The sequence below is a fragment of the Chenopodium album genome, chromosome 4, assembly GCF_948465745.1.
Source record: "Chenopodium album chromosome 4, dcCheAlbu1.1, whole genome shotgun sequence".
Taxonomy (NCBI): Eukaryota; Viridiplantae; Streptophyta; class Magnoliopsida; order Caryophyllales; family Amaranthaceae; genus Chenopodium; species Chenopodium album.
Genome location: NC_137837.1, coordinates 45495078 through 45511592, shown reverse-complemented (window position 1 = coordinate 45511592; position 16515 = coordinate 45495078). Strand labels below are relative to the sequence as shown.

General features: G+C 35.9%; 1 long non-coding RNA gene across 2 annotated transcripts; it reads left to right on the top strand.

Annotated features, from left to right (window-relative positions):
- The first annotated feature begins 5220 nt into the window (after positions 1–5220).
- On the top strand, positions 5221–9199 carry LOC145629117 (uncharacterized). Of its 2 annotated transcripts, none has more exons than XR_014111573.1 (7): positions 5221–5586; positions 6517–6627; positions 7109–7180; positions 7414–7561; positions 7759–7866; positions 8312–8678; positions 8949–9199. It is a non-coding gene; the product is annotated as an uncharacterized LOC145629117 (long non-coding RNA). The 2 variants fall into 2 exon arrangements; XR_014111574.1 differs by having other exon boundaries at positions 7094–7180.
- The last annotated feature ends 7316 nt before the right edge of the window (positions 9200–16515 follow it).

The following is a 16515-nucleotide window of genomic DNA, read 5'->3' as shown; positions in this document are numbered from 1 at the left end:
TAATGTTATTTTATCAATTTAAAAAAAACTTTTAATTAATTAATTCACATAGTATTCTTTCGTTAATTAAGACTAGAATTTGATAATTAATTATTGTTTTATCACTTAAGACAAGGCGAATATTGTTTATTTTGTTCTTTTCATAAATACTGATTAACAAAGAATAACGACTTTTGCAATGTAATTCCTACGTGATTAATGCTTGTAAATAAAATCAACTAACTTAGTCTTAAGGTACCACGTTGCATATATTGTTTGGTAATGAAATTGTGAAAAAGGAAGAGCTAGTAGAGGTCGTACTAGGGCTAAGATAGCGATTCCCCTCTAAAAGGAACGTTATCTTAGTACCCTCGCTCCCGAGCTCATTTCTGGTTTATGTAAACCTATTTGGGCATGGGTAAACTTACAATTCGTGCTAATTATCCCTTGAACTCTACTTGGGAGAAAGGCATGAACGAGGTTTGTGAGTTTTCCTAAAACTCATTGGCGACTCCTACTTGTTTCTTACAAAAAAGCGTTATGAGAGTATCATTTCTAATTCAAGGTCTCCCAAAAAGTCGGAAATTAACAAGTGTAAAGTCTTAGGCTTTTAAAGATCCATGGGCATCTAAGGAGAAGGATCCCCTACGATGGGAACACCCTCCTTACATTGGCGGCTCCACTGGAGACTTAGAGGTTACAAAATTAGTTCGTAGTTATGGTTCAAGGTTTCCAACACTAGGTTGCCTATGGATTGTAACGAGAATTAACTTGGATAATCTCTAGTTAAAGAGCGAGAATCGAACGCATAATATCTTCCTTTTTCACAAAAGTAAAAACCAAACAAGCAACATTGCATCATTCATAATCATAGCACACTTTAACCTTTGGGGATTGGCTCATTGACTAGGGGTTGCCAACACTAGGCTTCTATCCCGAAATCAATAACAATCATCCCACTCATATCTCCAACAAAATGTTGGGAGGGCTATGTCATGGGTTAACACGTTGAGTGATTGATTCGTGCATTGTCCCTTAAGATATGGTACCTTTGGACACCCAAGCCTTGACCTTCGAATGGCATTGTATGCTTTGACGGTTCCTTTTATGTGCTTTGTGACCACATGAATATATGCTTCATGTCTAATCTAACTAATTCCAACTTTTTACCTAGAGATATAATTAAAAAAAATTCGTGAAAATTATGGTTTGACAAAAAAAAAATTGAAAAATTGTCAAACCTACCAAGTGGCACGCGCAACTGTCAAAGTTGCGCGTGCCCTCCAAGCGCAAGTTCAGAAGTTGTGGCGGCACCTCCACGCAAGTCTGTGTCTTACGTGCGCCAACTGTTCAACGTTGACTTTGACTCATTACGAGCAATATCATACGGAGAAAACGATATTACCGCTTCAAGGTTAATCGTTAAGTAGGTGCTAAAAATATCACTTTGGCTAACAACGTTGTCTAACTTAGTTACCTTTACTTTGATCTTCGTTTTCGTTTTTTCAAAAAAAAATTATTATGATGATACCTTAGCACAATACGGAAAATTGCGCACGATACTATTTTTTATTATGATAATTCGTTTATGTACTTCATAATCAAACTAATGACATTACTTCTTATGAGGTTCGTCATTAGAAGTTTGCATCCCTTAATAGGACGTCATCAATATGTTTATTCATAAACGTACCTATTTTCGTGTTTATCATGTTTTAGTTGTAATTGATCAACTTTTATTTAAGAGTATAATTTATTTACCTCTTCTATGATTTAAAAAGAAATTCCTGATAACCTTACTTGGGATGTTTGCCTCAAAAAAAAAAAAAAAAAAAAAAAAAAAAAAAAAAAAAGAGAGAGAGAAATAGAAAGAAAAAAAAATTTGTTCTTAAAAAAAAATATGATACAAAAAAACTATCATAATTATAAAATAAAATAAAATAAAATAAAAAAAGAAGAGAAGATAATGAATGATAAAACCGAGAAAATGATTTAATTATTTCTTGGACTTTACATTCAGAGGTCATCATTCTTTTTAAGCAAATAGTAAAATATTATCATTTAAAGATAAGCAATATGAGAATCATAATTGAAAAAAAAATGATATAGATCTCGATTGCAATCTAAGTGATGATCAACATATACCATAGTATATTTGATCATTTTAAGGAGTATGTTCGAGTTGATTAATATTCCAAAATTTTGATGAGCATTTTCAATCCAACTTTCTTGTCTTTCTCTTCTACCTTTTTCGAAAACAATTCATTTAAAGTAAAATCCTTATATGATTACCTTGTTGAAGTCAACACAAATCATGACATTCCATTAATGATTGTTCGTGAATTTTTTGACAAACTTCATCAACAAACTTGCTTAAAGCGAATTCGTATTACAAGGACTAAAAAAAATAAGGGTTTTTCTAAGTTATGCCCCCAACCTTCTTCGGTTTCTAAGTTGTGCCCATGCCTTTTCAAACGTCTGAGCTGTGCCCTCAATTTCACTAATTTTTATTAACAATAACCTTTGACGTTAACAATTACTTTGTTTTATTTTTATTTTCTGATTTTTAAATTTTTTTGAAGTGTTAAACCAATTCGAATGGGACATGTGTCAAATTAATAACGCCACGACACCATTGTTGATAAAATAACTTAACTTTCGTTAACGGATATGGCTGTCAAAGGGTATTGTTGATAAAATATCGTGAGGTGGATGGCATAGCTTATAACTTTGAAAATGCATGGGTACTACTTAGAAACCGAAGAACTTAAAGGGTACAACTTAGAAAAACCCAAAAAAGAAATAAAACATTCATTTTGACTTTCATTCATTGTTTGAATGCTTGGCAGAAAAGGTTTAAGTGAACGCGCTCAATTTCTCGTGATACACATTACTAGATCATCTTCCACATTCGTATAATAGTCCAATCATGGGTGACAAAGCAGCATTGGAGAAACATAGAGAGAAACTCCAAAACTTAAAGGCCTTACGAGAAGAAGAAGCCCAAATGAAGGCTCATAAAAAAGCAGAAAAGGCTAAAATAAAAGCAGAAAAAGAAAACATTCTGCAAGAAAAGGCAAGAGTCGAAAGAGTAGAGGCCTTGGAGAAACTTGTCCTTCGAGCTAACTCTGGGAATGAGTACTTCAATTATGAGCTTGCACCACAACCTAGTGGCAAGACTCTCCCAGAAAAGTTCTTGACTACGGATTTGCCAACCTTTAAGGTTTAAGACAATCCTAGGACTATTGAGAGAGAGAGCGAACTATGACTGAGTTCCCAACGGAGTGGCCTCGAGCGAAGCGGGAGAGAAAGCAACCCGAACAAAAGTACTGAGAGCGGGACAATCTCTTCCAAAGAGATTGGATAGCGGGTTCCAGCGGTATGACTCGTAGAGGTCACGCGTAAACCCGATGCGCCCTGGAAATGGACTGTAGGGCCATTGGAGGGGGAGGGCTTTAGCCCGTCGTTAAGCCAGTACTTAGGAGAGGGTTGCTTTCGAACAAGCGCAGCTCGAGGGGGAACTCAGGATTAGGAAGCGAACGAATACCGACCGGGATTATTCAAATAAAGAGAATTCGGCCGGAAAGCTCCCCCCGAGAGGTTAGGGGAAAACGGTCCGCTTAATAAAGGAGGGTCACAGGGGGGGATTCCCCCACCGCACCTTCTATCTCTCTCAAAACCTTGATGTCTCAAATAAAAAAATCCACCTTCAACTTAAACTTTCTGACTTCAACGGCTATGAGAATTTTTTGATACCGTATGGAGCCACCGTCAAGTATAGGTATAGCGCGAGAAGGTGTCTCAAGCTGGTAGGGGTTCACCACTTCCCATCTTGAGTATTTTCTCGTCCTCGTTAGAATACCGACACACAGATAGGTCGAACCTATCCCACACTACCAGTAAGTGCTCATGAGGTGGTATCCAGACCGAGGACAGTCATTCCCGTCTTGTCTTAACTGAGATAAGGGTCGAAATCGACCCCAAGGTTGTTTGAAAATGGGATCCCTTTATGCCTTAGCATGCCTTAACACAGGTAGGTCGAACCTACCCCAAGCTTGCGATAAGCCCTCATGAGTTAGTACGGCAGGAGCATCTCAGCAAGTTTCAATGACCAACTACGATGTTTGCAATTAGTAAGTTGACTTGACCTATTTATTATGGTATGCTTAGGGGTAACAATGGAAAGGAAGTACTTGTTTTAGGGACTTTAAACCATATGTATTCACAGCTTTATCTTCTTCTTCTTTTTTATGATGCTAAAACCGCCCCCGCAACATTCCACGTCTTTAGGAGGGGAATGGTGTAAGGGGCGTACCTTTCTAATGTAGCTCTTATTCTAGCCGCCCGACCATTTCTGATAAGAAATGGGATTAGGGCATTCTTTTCTTGTAGTTACTGTAGTTCTTGTTGCTATCTCCTCCCGCTTTATTGGAATTATGGCATTGAAAGGGATTGAGCCAAGCCTATATGCATGTACTTTTCCTCTTTCATTGGACCCAACTGCTAGATCATGGTTTTATGACCTCAATACAAAAAAAACTTCCACTTGGAGTGACGTTGTAAAAGCATTTTTAACCCAATATGGAGATAACATCGAGCTCACAACTACCTTGCGCGATCTCGAATTTCTTAAAAAAGGGGAAGAAGAAGGCTTCATTGACTTCTTTTCCAGATAGCGATCAAAGGTTGCTCTTATTTCACAAAGACCTCTAGATTATGAACTTGTCCAAAAGTTCATAGACAATATGTCTCCACCATACAAGTGCCATTTACAATACCTTGGTTTAGACACATTGCAAAAAGTCTATACTGTGGGAACATTAATTGAAAGGGACTTGATAAATGAAACCATGAATCATATAGATGGACTTGATTTTTAGAGAGGATTTCACCTACGTCAGAAACGGACAAAGCTCAAAATACGCAATCTCAAGAAGTTTTCAACAATTCAAGATTTAGCACCCACTAGTGGAAAAAATCTCATTCGTAACAGGCTATTTGTAACGGGCAAAGCTTTGCCCGTTACAATTAAGATATTCGTAACGGGCAAAATAGTGTCCGTTACGAATACTTATTTATTTGTAACGGGCAAAATAGTGTCCGTTACGAATACGTATGTATTTGTAACGGACAAATTAGTGCCCGTTACAAATAAATAAGTATTCGTAACGGACACAATTTTTCCGTTACAAATATTATATTACACGTATAGAGGAGCCCATTACTTGGCTTTTTATTAGGGTTTCACCTTTCACCTAATAGCCGCCAATCCGTCATCTACTCCCTCTCTCTTTCTTCTCTCCTCTCCTCTCCTCCCCGTCATTCACCTCTTTCTCTCATTTTGAACTTAGTCCTTCTCTCCTCTCCTCCATCAATCTTAGAGAAAAAATGGTTAAATTGGGGGTTTTGATTTGCTTTATAGAGTTTATTGACGGGGGTTTCGAACTTGCGCAACAATTTCTGGGAGCGTGTTGTTGTGGTTCGTTGCGAAGAGATCGCACATTCTGGTGGTCTTGTTAGGCAGAAGATGAAGTATCTTTGTTTTCTTCGTAAGAGGATGAACACCAAACCTTCTCATTCTAAGATCTCCTAGCGTACTGTTCGAGGGTATTTCCTGTTTTCTCTGGATTTTTTGTTTTTCGATCTATTTTATTTGGTATTTTATATGTTTGATTGATACATGATGATATAGGATTGCTTCTATGTTTGAGAAATGTAATTTGTTTCATGAATTTTTTGCGATTTTTTAGTTAATTTATTTATGCTTGAAAATTGGATGTGAATTTATTTAGCTAAGTGTGATATTTACAGGATAGAGTACTTAATTCTGCTTGTTTTTTACTAAATCATAGTGTTTTTGGCTAGAAGATGATTTTTTTTTCTCTTAAAAAAAATGCTCATTGAAAAGGGACTATGGAGCTGATAATTACAATGAACTTATTTAATTTCAAAATCATTGATAAAAGTATACTTGACTTGGTTCTGATGCATTTCTGCTGTTGTACGGTATTGCAACTGTATATTCAACCAGATGCTATATCTTATCTAGACCGAAGATTCATGGAAGTTCTATGAAACTAAGGCTATAATTAGTGATGACCATATATTTCTATTCTATGATACTATGGGTATGTACCCTAACTGCTTGGCTCTGCTTTTTTATGCAAAACTAGTGGCCTAGACAATGCCCCAGGTTTATATTATTTATATGTAATGTAAGATTGAAAGAAATTTTATTTACTTAACACAATTGGTTATAAAGGTCATACAATATAATTAATATCTAAATAATGTGTATATACTATCCATTGGATTAGTCTATTTCAATTACAGAATATTATAGCTTTGGTATGATAAATAAACCAAATAAATTTTGATAAGATGAGTTTGTAAATTGATCGCCAGCTTAGGCATGATTGTCTCTGTACACGTGCTGCCTTGTTTCTTCAAGTTTAGCTCAAATTCTTGGTTGATGTTGGAGATATTTGTGTTTCTAATTCGGGCCATGCTTATTGCTGACGACTTCTCATTTTCCAGCGGAAGTAGAAAAATGACGCCCACATGGCTGTTAGGGATTTGAATCAAGCTCAGAAAATTGGTTCATCTTCATTTAAAGCACGTTTCTGCATGTCTGAAGCTTTATCTCAGGTTAGGATCCATTTTTTGTGCTACCTACCTCTGGCATTTGGTATATCCATTAGACCATTTATTTGGTAATTAGAAGATTGTCACTTAGTGATTTGATAAGAATTGATTGAAATTGAATCTTTTGGCACTGATTGTCACTTCCAAGTAGGATTTTTCTTTGTTATCGTTTAAATATGTACTACCTCCAAATCTGAAAAATATTGATACTTACTATTTGCATAGACTCTAATGCAACCCTTTGGAGAATCTAACAAGATCCATGCAAAATTTTGAATATCCAAAGTGTGTAATAGTAAGAATTCGTGGTCAAAGTTTAACACCTTTCAGATTTGGAAGTATTTGAGAATTTCACTTCCAAAAATACTGGACTAAATCATGGGACTCTATCTTTAAAGATGCTGAGACCTTGGAATTCCTGTTTCGTTTTACTTTATTGTTACATATTCGATCTTTAAAGATGCTCTAGATTTTGCTCTTGCAGCTCAGTCTCTGGATCCCTCAAGAGCCTAAGCGTTGGATAGTATAGAAAGTATACGTAAGGAGCTTTCAGCAGGTCTGTGTTTAAAACTTATAGTTACATTTATTTATATGTCTCTTTGAGTTAGGTTTTCGGGTTTACCATTTTTTACCCAGGCAGGGGATGATTTGTTGAGTGTTGCCTCTTGAAGCTTTTATTTTGCATTATTTTTTGTTACTTTTGATGATGATGGTGTTTGGCATTATTCCTTTACTCTCTTCCCCCCCCCCCTCTCCTCTTCCTGATTTTTATTATTATATGTGATCCAGGGGGTGAAGTTGGAAGTGAAGCTTCCTTGGTTGCATTGTACACGGCAGATAACATGTTGGACTTAGACACTTTTGATGCCAACTCCGAGCTTATGATTATGGGTGGGCTGAAGTGTGGTGTAACGCTGCTATCATTGGTTCGATGAAGGTTAGACTGGTTGAACCTTTGGGAAGTAGCTTTGCGGAGTATAGCAGCTTAGTGTTTTTATGTTTAAGTTTGTTTTATTAAATCGATGTACTCCATTGAAGTTGAAGATGCTCTTTTTATCATGAAAAAAGTAAATATCTGTCATTTTTTTATGAAAATTATTTGTCATATAATCTAACTTATCAAAATTTTATTAGGGAAAGCAAGTTGGCTGAGGCTGCCAAAACACTGAAAGTGAATGTGGGAAGCCAGGAACAACACCTGATGCTGACCTTGGTCCAGTCGTGAGCAAGTAGCCGAAGCAGGTATTGAACCTTAATTCTGTAGTCTTGTTGTGCACCTGTCATAGAGTTTGTCCTGGATGTAGGTTATCTGGAAATTCTTAATACCCAAAACTCATGTTTCAAAGGTCTGTCATATGCTAAATTAGTTCATCTCATTTGATCCATCAGACAGAGATCTAATTTTAAGCATTTGGAATTTGTACTGCTTGGGCTCTTTATGGGCTCATCAAATTCAGCCTTAGAAAGATCCTCCAGTTTAGTTCAATTACATCAGACTTAAAAATTATGGAAAATTCCAGTGACTTTAAAACTAATATGATTAAATATTTCCCCATAGGCCATCCAGAATACAGGTGCAGAAATTGACTAAGTAGCAGGGTCCAAAGGAGTTGCAATCTTATTCCTTTTTCTATATATTGTCGGAATATTTGGTGATTAAGACCATTCTAATTCTCTTTTTCGCCAGAGGCACAAATAGTATGGTGTTTATCACCTGCTTGGCTGGAGCTAAAGGGGAATGTCCTCAAAAGTAGCTTGGTACAAAAATGCAGTGAAGGTATGTGTCATTAATGGTCTTGGGAGATATTTATGATATCTCAATGACAAACATGGAACACCCGAAACTCTTGGGTGTTTGAGAAAAGGAGGATAGAACCAGACTTAGTATATGCAAAAGCTCTAAAATTTCTTGATGAAGTGAAGCAGCTTGTGCTCATGAAGAGTGCCCGTAGCCACTATATAGTAACTGTTTGGAAGCCACCTAATGCAGGCTAGTATAAGCTGTTATGACTTGCAGACCTCAGACAGCTTAGTATAGCAGCAATTACGCATCAGTATGTCTCTTTTTCTTATATATCTTGCTTTTGGTTGAATTATTGAAGGAATTAAATGGAATTGGAGTAATTTCTTATGTTTCGTTGGAAGCTTGGAATGTTAGACTAATTGTTGGATAATAATTCGTGGGTTGATTAGCATATTTAGTAATTTTGTTATAGATGAATTGGGGTAGGAATTGTATGACAATTGATGTATTTTATGTTTCTAAGTTGGAAATATGTTTATTTTGATGATTCTGCTAAATGATGAATGTGATTATTTTTCAGGTTGTCTTGAAGATTAATTGGAGGTAACTTGAAGATGGTGTTTGGAGGCAGCCTCGGAATTGAGATCAAAGTTGCAGCTACTCGGAAAAATGGTGGAAGATGTAAACTATTCAACACACTATTTTAGAGGAAAATAATTTAAATCTAATGGTAGTCTTATGTAAACTTGTTTAATTATTATTACAATTGAGATTTCCTTTGTTTTAGTTATTAGGAAATAATTAAAGCGGCTTTTGCGTGCTGATTATATATTACTCGGTAATTATTAAGTGTGTGTATATATATATATATATATATATATATATATATATATATATATATATATACTAATTGATAAAAGTATTCAAAAATATTATTTTGCAAGCTAGCTGTCCAGCATGTGCTGGATTTTTTTTTTTAATTAGATCTCAAAGTATTCGTAACGGGCAGAGCCTGTCCGTTACGAATAACCCCGTTATTCATAATGGGCACCTGAAAATCCCGTTACAAATAACGGGGGTATTCGTAACGGGCATCTGAAAATCCCGTTACGAATAACGGGGTTATTCGTAACGGGCAGCTGAAAAGCCCGTTACGAATAACCCATTATTCGTAACGGGCAACATAAATGTCCGTTACGAATAATGGGTTATTCGTAACGGATTTTTCAGCTGCCCGTTACGAATAATAGGTTATTCGTAACGGACGGTGCCCGTTACGAATAAGAAAGGCCATCCGTAACGGTCACTGCCCGTTACGGATGGGAAGTTTTTGCCCGTTACGGATGGCCTTTTTTCCACTAGTGACCCTAGGTCTTATTTTGTTTCTTTCCTTCGTTTTTTATGATAGACTAAGAGATCCATGCTGTCGAATCTACTTATTTTGTACTCTCATTAATTAATGAATAAAAAATATATTTTCAAATACGTCTGTCTTGTTCTCTTTTCAATCTCTTTATTGTTATTGACTCGAATTAAATAAAATGTATACATATAAACAGGCAATATCAAAAGGCATACATACTCAACACTTTAAGAATCTTGATGAGCTTTGGCTTACAAGATGTATTGAATGAAAAGAGGCCCATCTTAGGCCCACAAAGAAAGGATATGATGATTTCACCAACACAGGAGGCAACTTGAAACTCCACAAATATAATCCCATGTTCTTAACCTTAGAAAAAATCCATCTTTTTGGCAGCCCTTTTCAGCCTCGTCAGTTAAGCCTTAGTTATTCAACCTACATTATTCCATACCTTGGGATGGGAATGGTGCAAAGAGATACAAATACGAAACATAAGAGGGGGACACAAAGTTAATCTAAACCCAAAAGGAAAGATCAAATGAAAAAGTAAAAATAAAAAATCATTATAAACCCAAAACAAAACTTGTCAAAAAAAAGAGAGAAAGAAAAGAAAAAGAGATGACAAGGAAAAGGCACCTAATGTAGGAAGTTAACACACAAATCAGAAAGGTTTTGAATTTGAGAAGCACTAAAAGTAAGGGATTTTGGGAGTATACTTGAGCCTGTCCATTCCTCATAACCCCAAGCCTAGCCACCTTGGAAAGGCCCTTCTTGAGGTAGACCATAACATGTACCAAAATCATCATACCATGAAAAAATGGCCAACCTTAGGCCTTTGCACATATGGACCTACTATTTAGTAGTCATGCCCATAAATAAAATGTATAAAGTGTTGAGTTATGATTACAAAATCATATAAAAAAAATTCAAGTGATTTGGATGATTTGATAGCCATTGGCTTGATTACATCATGTTAGTAAAGCAATCGAATCAAACTAAATTCGATGTTTTCCATATCTTTTGCCAAAGAAAAATGAGATGACTATCACTTTTTTTTTTAAAAAAAAAAAAACAATCATCTGATTTTCTTTTAATAATAGGGCTATTTATTACCAAGGTAATTCAAGTTCTATATACATTGCCTAGAAAGAAAAAGAGTTAATACAATAAATTGATTTGATATATCGACAGCCTCGACGTCAACTTTAGATGTCTTTTACAACTCTTGAGCATTGGTCTTCTCACTTATCATGAGCAACTAATATGTTCGTCTGTGTGGAATATCTCCATCTTCTCTAATAAGTGAGTCTAATAAGTGAGGAACATTGATTGAACATGATCGCTACATGAAAAAATGATCGTTATCACTATTACACGTATACCTCACTGCCAAGTCATCGCAATGATTCAACTATTAAGTTAATAATCCTTGCTTTCGAAAACATGTCTAATTCTCTTTCTTTATTCTTCTACGGGAAAGTTGGATCCCCCTTCCTTTTTATGCAAATCCATATTTTTTGTTCATTTCTTTTTTGGGGGGTAAGTCGGGATGATCCCTCCCATTTGGCAACTAAATTACTAGAAAAATAATAGTATAATTTTCTGAAAAATAGTATAATTTTTTCGCTCTTTGCCTCAAACAGGGGGCTTAAAAAAGCCTAGACATCCCCACTTCTATCTATTTACAGATTTGAACACGCTATTTATGCTGCGAAATCAATCTCATGCAAAGCTTAATACGAACCATCTTAATAACTTTAAATGACAAAGGGAAGAATACCACTTCCTATTATTTGACAATGATAATTAACTATGTTACTTGATCAAAAATTTATGATAAACATATGCAATATTCCACAAATTGAAAATACAAATCTTGGGGCTTTAAATAAACACGAGAAACATCCCCTAGCATATGTATACATGAATTTCAAAAGCCACCTAAGTTAACGCTTGGGGGCTTTAAATTAAAAATATAGGTCTCACCTTAACTTTCATTTTGAAATGAGACCATATTTTGGAAAGTGATTCGAATGATTTTATAAATTATTCTAGCACTCCATCAAACCTAAGTTTGGTAAATATTCATTTTCAAACTATGACACCTTTTATTGGAGGAACTTCACTTTCAATTATTAAAGTATGACAATGATGACAAACACTAAAAAGGGAGAGATGACAAAATTAGATATACAAAAGTTTGCTCAAATTTTCATATCTTTGTTGAAATAAGTTGCAAATTACAACTTACCTTCATCAATCTTGGACAAAAAAGTCACACTCAATTACGAACTAGACTTTTTTTTTCCATTTTGGGTCCAGTTTTGAAAATAATATGATTATGTTTTTTGCTTACTAGATATAGTTGCTTTTCAAAACAAACTTTCATTTAAATTATTGGACCCTTTTTCAAATTTTGAATTCTAGTTCGAAACAACATGTTTCTAATTAAAATAGTATTCAAAATTTCCTTTTAGAATTTTTTAAATAAATTATCATATTCTCAATAACGATTTGGATAATACATGTATATACATAAATATTTCCAAAAGGAATGAATTAAGATTCGACTTCTTCTTGACTCGAACTTGTTCTCACTTAGTTCTCCTGCGAATATTGGCTTAGGGATGATAAACGAACCATCTACAAGACCAAAATCAAAGATTGATAAGAACAAAGAAATTATTTGATGTTCTAAATCAACTTTGAGAATAAAGTCACCGAAATGATCTTTACAACCGTTTAGACATTAGGTAAGATTACTAAACCTTAAACACAATTGTTTTGGTTTATAAACAAGCAAAGAACTAACTTGCTTTCTTGAACATGACTTTAACTAAAATGTGAAAGTCATGTCATTGTCCTAAATATCTCAAAACAAAAATAGGACATATACATATAGGTCCATCTCAGTATCATATGAATGGCCTAAACAATAGCAAGTCATTAAGAACTACCCCAAATTGGGGGCTCTAAGACTTCTGAAATAGCAAGAATGCGCATAAGCCGACACATGGGGGTTCCAATATCCACAAAAAAAAAAAAAAAAAAAAAAAAAACAAAAACAAAATGAGATATTCATGTCATTCGAGCTACTTTCGAGAATTGCCTAAGCTACAAGTTGTTTACATAGATCTCGAACCTTACAATTTTCAAAATGCATCACAATGATTTGATAATCATTTTGTTCCTTTGAAAACTAAGTTTGCAACTGAACTTGGCCATTGAACAGGTTACATATTCAAGCCATTTTCAAGTTCAACTTCAAAAACTAATCTTAGTGCATAGTTGTTATTTCAATACTTCAATTTACTCTAAAGGTTAGAGAGTATGGCTAGTATAGAGCAAAGAAACAAAATCATGATACATAAAAAATACTTGCTCATACGAAAGTTTAGTACTCAATTATTCATCATGAAAATTGTATCAAGACACTTTATTAACATAAGACAAACAATTTCATGAGTTGGAATGTAAACAAAAGACTCCTAAATTCTAAATTGAGGAGTCTTCATTTAAAATTATTCTCCATTGTTGCACACATTGGAATTTCGCAAGGAGGATAACATCTAATTTTTTCGAGCTTCAAAACAGTGACAAAATTTGAACTCAAAAGAAAGAATTCAAAAGTAGCAAGAATAGACGAAAAATTTTGAACAACATTTCATTTTTTCTCTCACTTGTTCTAATGAATGACCAATATTACTAGACTTAGCAAATTTCCTTTGTTAAAACTATGAATTGTCAAAAACGATTAAAACACACTAGTTTAATCGTTTCCAAGATACTAGTTGTTATCATAATAAGAAGAAACACAGGATTTTTAGACCCATTTCAAGCAACATGAAAGGGTTTAATTATTAACAACAAGCAAATCATCGAAGTCACCCAACACTGGGGCCTACATCATTCGAAAATATAAAATGGGGGCTTACGAACCCGAAATATAACCAAGCTACACCCGTTCGATGATCTCTTCAAGAATTTCCTAAACTAACTAGTTTTGTGCAAATCTTGAAATCACAGTTTTATAAGTGAATAATAATAACCATTGGTTATTTTTATCATTGATAAAGCCAATTTTACAACTTACGCATGAAATAAAATAAACATGAGTCGCAAGAACAAATTCAATGCTATTATCAAAGTTCAAAATTTCATTTATAATTTTAATGCATAATTGTTGTTATAAACACTTCAATTTATTTACATTAAAATTAACAAGTATAGTCTATGTGAGGAAAAAAGAGAAATAAAGTTCAAGCATAAATTTAAAATTAGAATGAACAAAAAAAACACATATATGCTTGACATGCTCATACAGGATCAATACTTTACAATTTTGCATGAAATTTGTTGCAATATATTTCTTAAAACAACGACAAACAAACAAATTCATAAAAATAATTCGAATCGAAAACCCCAACTCCAAGTTAGGATTCTTCATTTGATTTCTCCATTTTATTGACCAAGATCAAAGTCTGGTAAAATAAAAGGAGCAACATTTACTTTCCTTAGCTTTAAACGACAACCAAAAAATGGGAAAAGATCAAAATTGGAGAAAGAGGAGAAGAAGAAAGTGAGCTGCAGATCGCGCTTCTCCAACTCTTTACTAATTCAAATGTTGCGCGTGGCATACCAGCGCAACCTAGTTTCTTGCGTGTGTCTGGCCAGCGCGACTTACTATGTTTGCGCGCGGACACTGGTCACTTAAAAGACCAGTACTTAGATTTCGATCCGTTTTGAATTTTTCCCAATGGTTTTGTACGTTGTTAGACGTAATAACGCGTGAATTATTGAAATCTTTTAAAATTGCTTTGCATCCAGTAGTTTCTTTTCTTCTTTGATAGTATTTTGCATCATCCTGCATGCACACGTGCTTTGTGCGTTCCCTAAGCATACGTTTTGGACGTTTTTCGTAAGAGTGTCTTAAGACGTTCCGTAGTTGATATGTCCATTTTATATAGTGTTTTACCCCCGTCCCTTGGTCGTTATTAGTAGTGTTTTTGGCTCTTTCGGGCCACTTTTATTACTAATTTGTGTTTTCTAGTGTTTTTGTAGTTTTAGTTGTATTTTACAGGAAATTGCACTCTTGGAGCATTTTCCCGGGCTTTATGGATCAACTACGGAAGCTAGAAAGACACGACCACTTTTGGAGCCCGGGATCGGTGAGAGCCGGTGATTAAGGGATCGGTAATTGGAATCCCGAGGCATTTGGACCAAGTATTCAAGACCCGAGGAGGAAATCCAGATTGGGCCGAGAAATCTAGCCCAATCGAAGTCCAAGCCTCAAAGGGGAACAAGGACCCGATCGGGCAACCTCTAGCCCGATCGGGCGCGGCAAGACCATAGTGCTGTGCATAAGCGCGCCCGATCGTGCGAGCATCTAGCACGATCGGGCGATGCTGCTGGAAAGGAACGCGAAGAAAAAGGGGCGCCCGATCGGGCGGCCCTTCGCCCGATCGGGCGCGCGTTTTTAAGAGACCTGATTAGTTTAGCCTTAACTTTTGTTTTAGGAAACGTTTATATATGAGTTTTGTACGGAATTTTTGTTTATCTTCTTTCTTAGACTTTCTCTCTCTACTTAGGATTTTTCTCTCTCTTAACTCTTCTCTAAACTCTTGTTCTTGATTAATTCCATTAATCCAGATTAGTTTGGTAACGATTTCTCTTCTCTTAATCTTAGTTGTTTATTTTATTCCTTCTATCATGTCTTGCTTTATTGCTTTGATTAGTTTAATTTCTACTATGTGTGAGTAGTTTTCTTTCTAGGGTTATGGGGATCCATAAATAATATGAAGGGGTAATTTGTTGTTGTTAATTATCAATTCTAAATTAATTTCCTATTGATTGATTTTGTTTAGGGTATTTTTACCCTAGACACGTGGACCAATGAGAGGTCGCCACGTGTCAAGCTCAGAATGGCCCATGTGGCTCAACATCCTCTTGACACTTGGCGCCCTCATATATGCCTCTGAAATGGCGGCCTTTAAGGGCCCAAATCCCTAGGAGCGCCGTAAAACGGCGCAGCCCACTTAAATCTAGGTCAAATGACCTAGGTAGGGGCACATTCTCCAACGACCCTATAAATAGGGAGATATTCCCCCATTTTGGGGACACACTGAATCATTTATTACACCTTTATTCTCTTACATCAGAGAAAGACCTGAGCTTGGAATCCGAGCAGATACCCACCTAAATTTACGTTCTCTTTATTCCGTTTCAAGTTACTAACTTGACCGTCGGAGGCGGAGCTCCAACCACCCGGAGTCTCCGTTATTTTTCAGGTGCAGCTCAGCCGGATCAGACTTCGTGACGTAACTCTCCCAAGGGACAAAAACACCCAAAACATTTGGCGCCGTCTGTGGGGAGAGTACCTCGAAGATGGTTCAAGAGTTTGTACTAGACGAACTCATGAGATTTATGACAAGTTTCAAGGGTGAAATTAAAGAGCTGATCACCAAAAGCCGGGCTGGCCCAAGTAAAGGTCAGTCGGCGAAGAAGACTCCTCTAGAGAAGGGGAAGTCAGTCAGAGACCGGCAGCCCACTCCTCATCCAAAGGAGAAGGCAGTCGGGACCATTGATTGGTAAAAAATTCTCCTTCCTGGGAAGAACACTAATAACACTCGCCGGACTCAGCAGCCGGTGAGAAGTAAAAAATCAACTCTTGATGCCCGGGAGATCATTAACCGGAAGAGAAACCAATCGCTGTCTGAGTTGGCTTCAACGTCGAACTTTCCAGACAGCTTCAACAATATTTCTGCAGGGAGTGCACCCTCCTTGC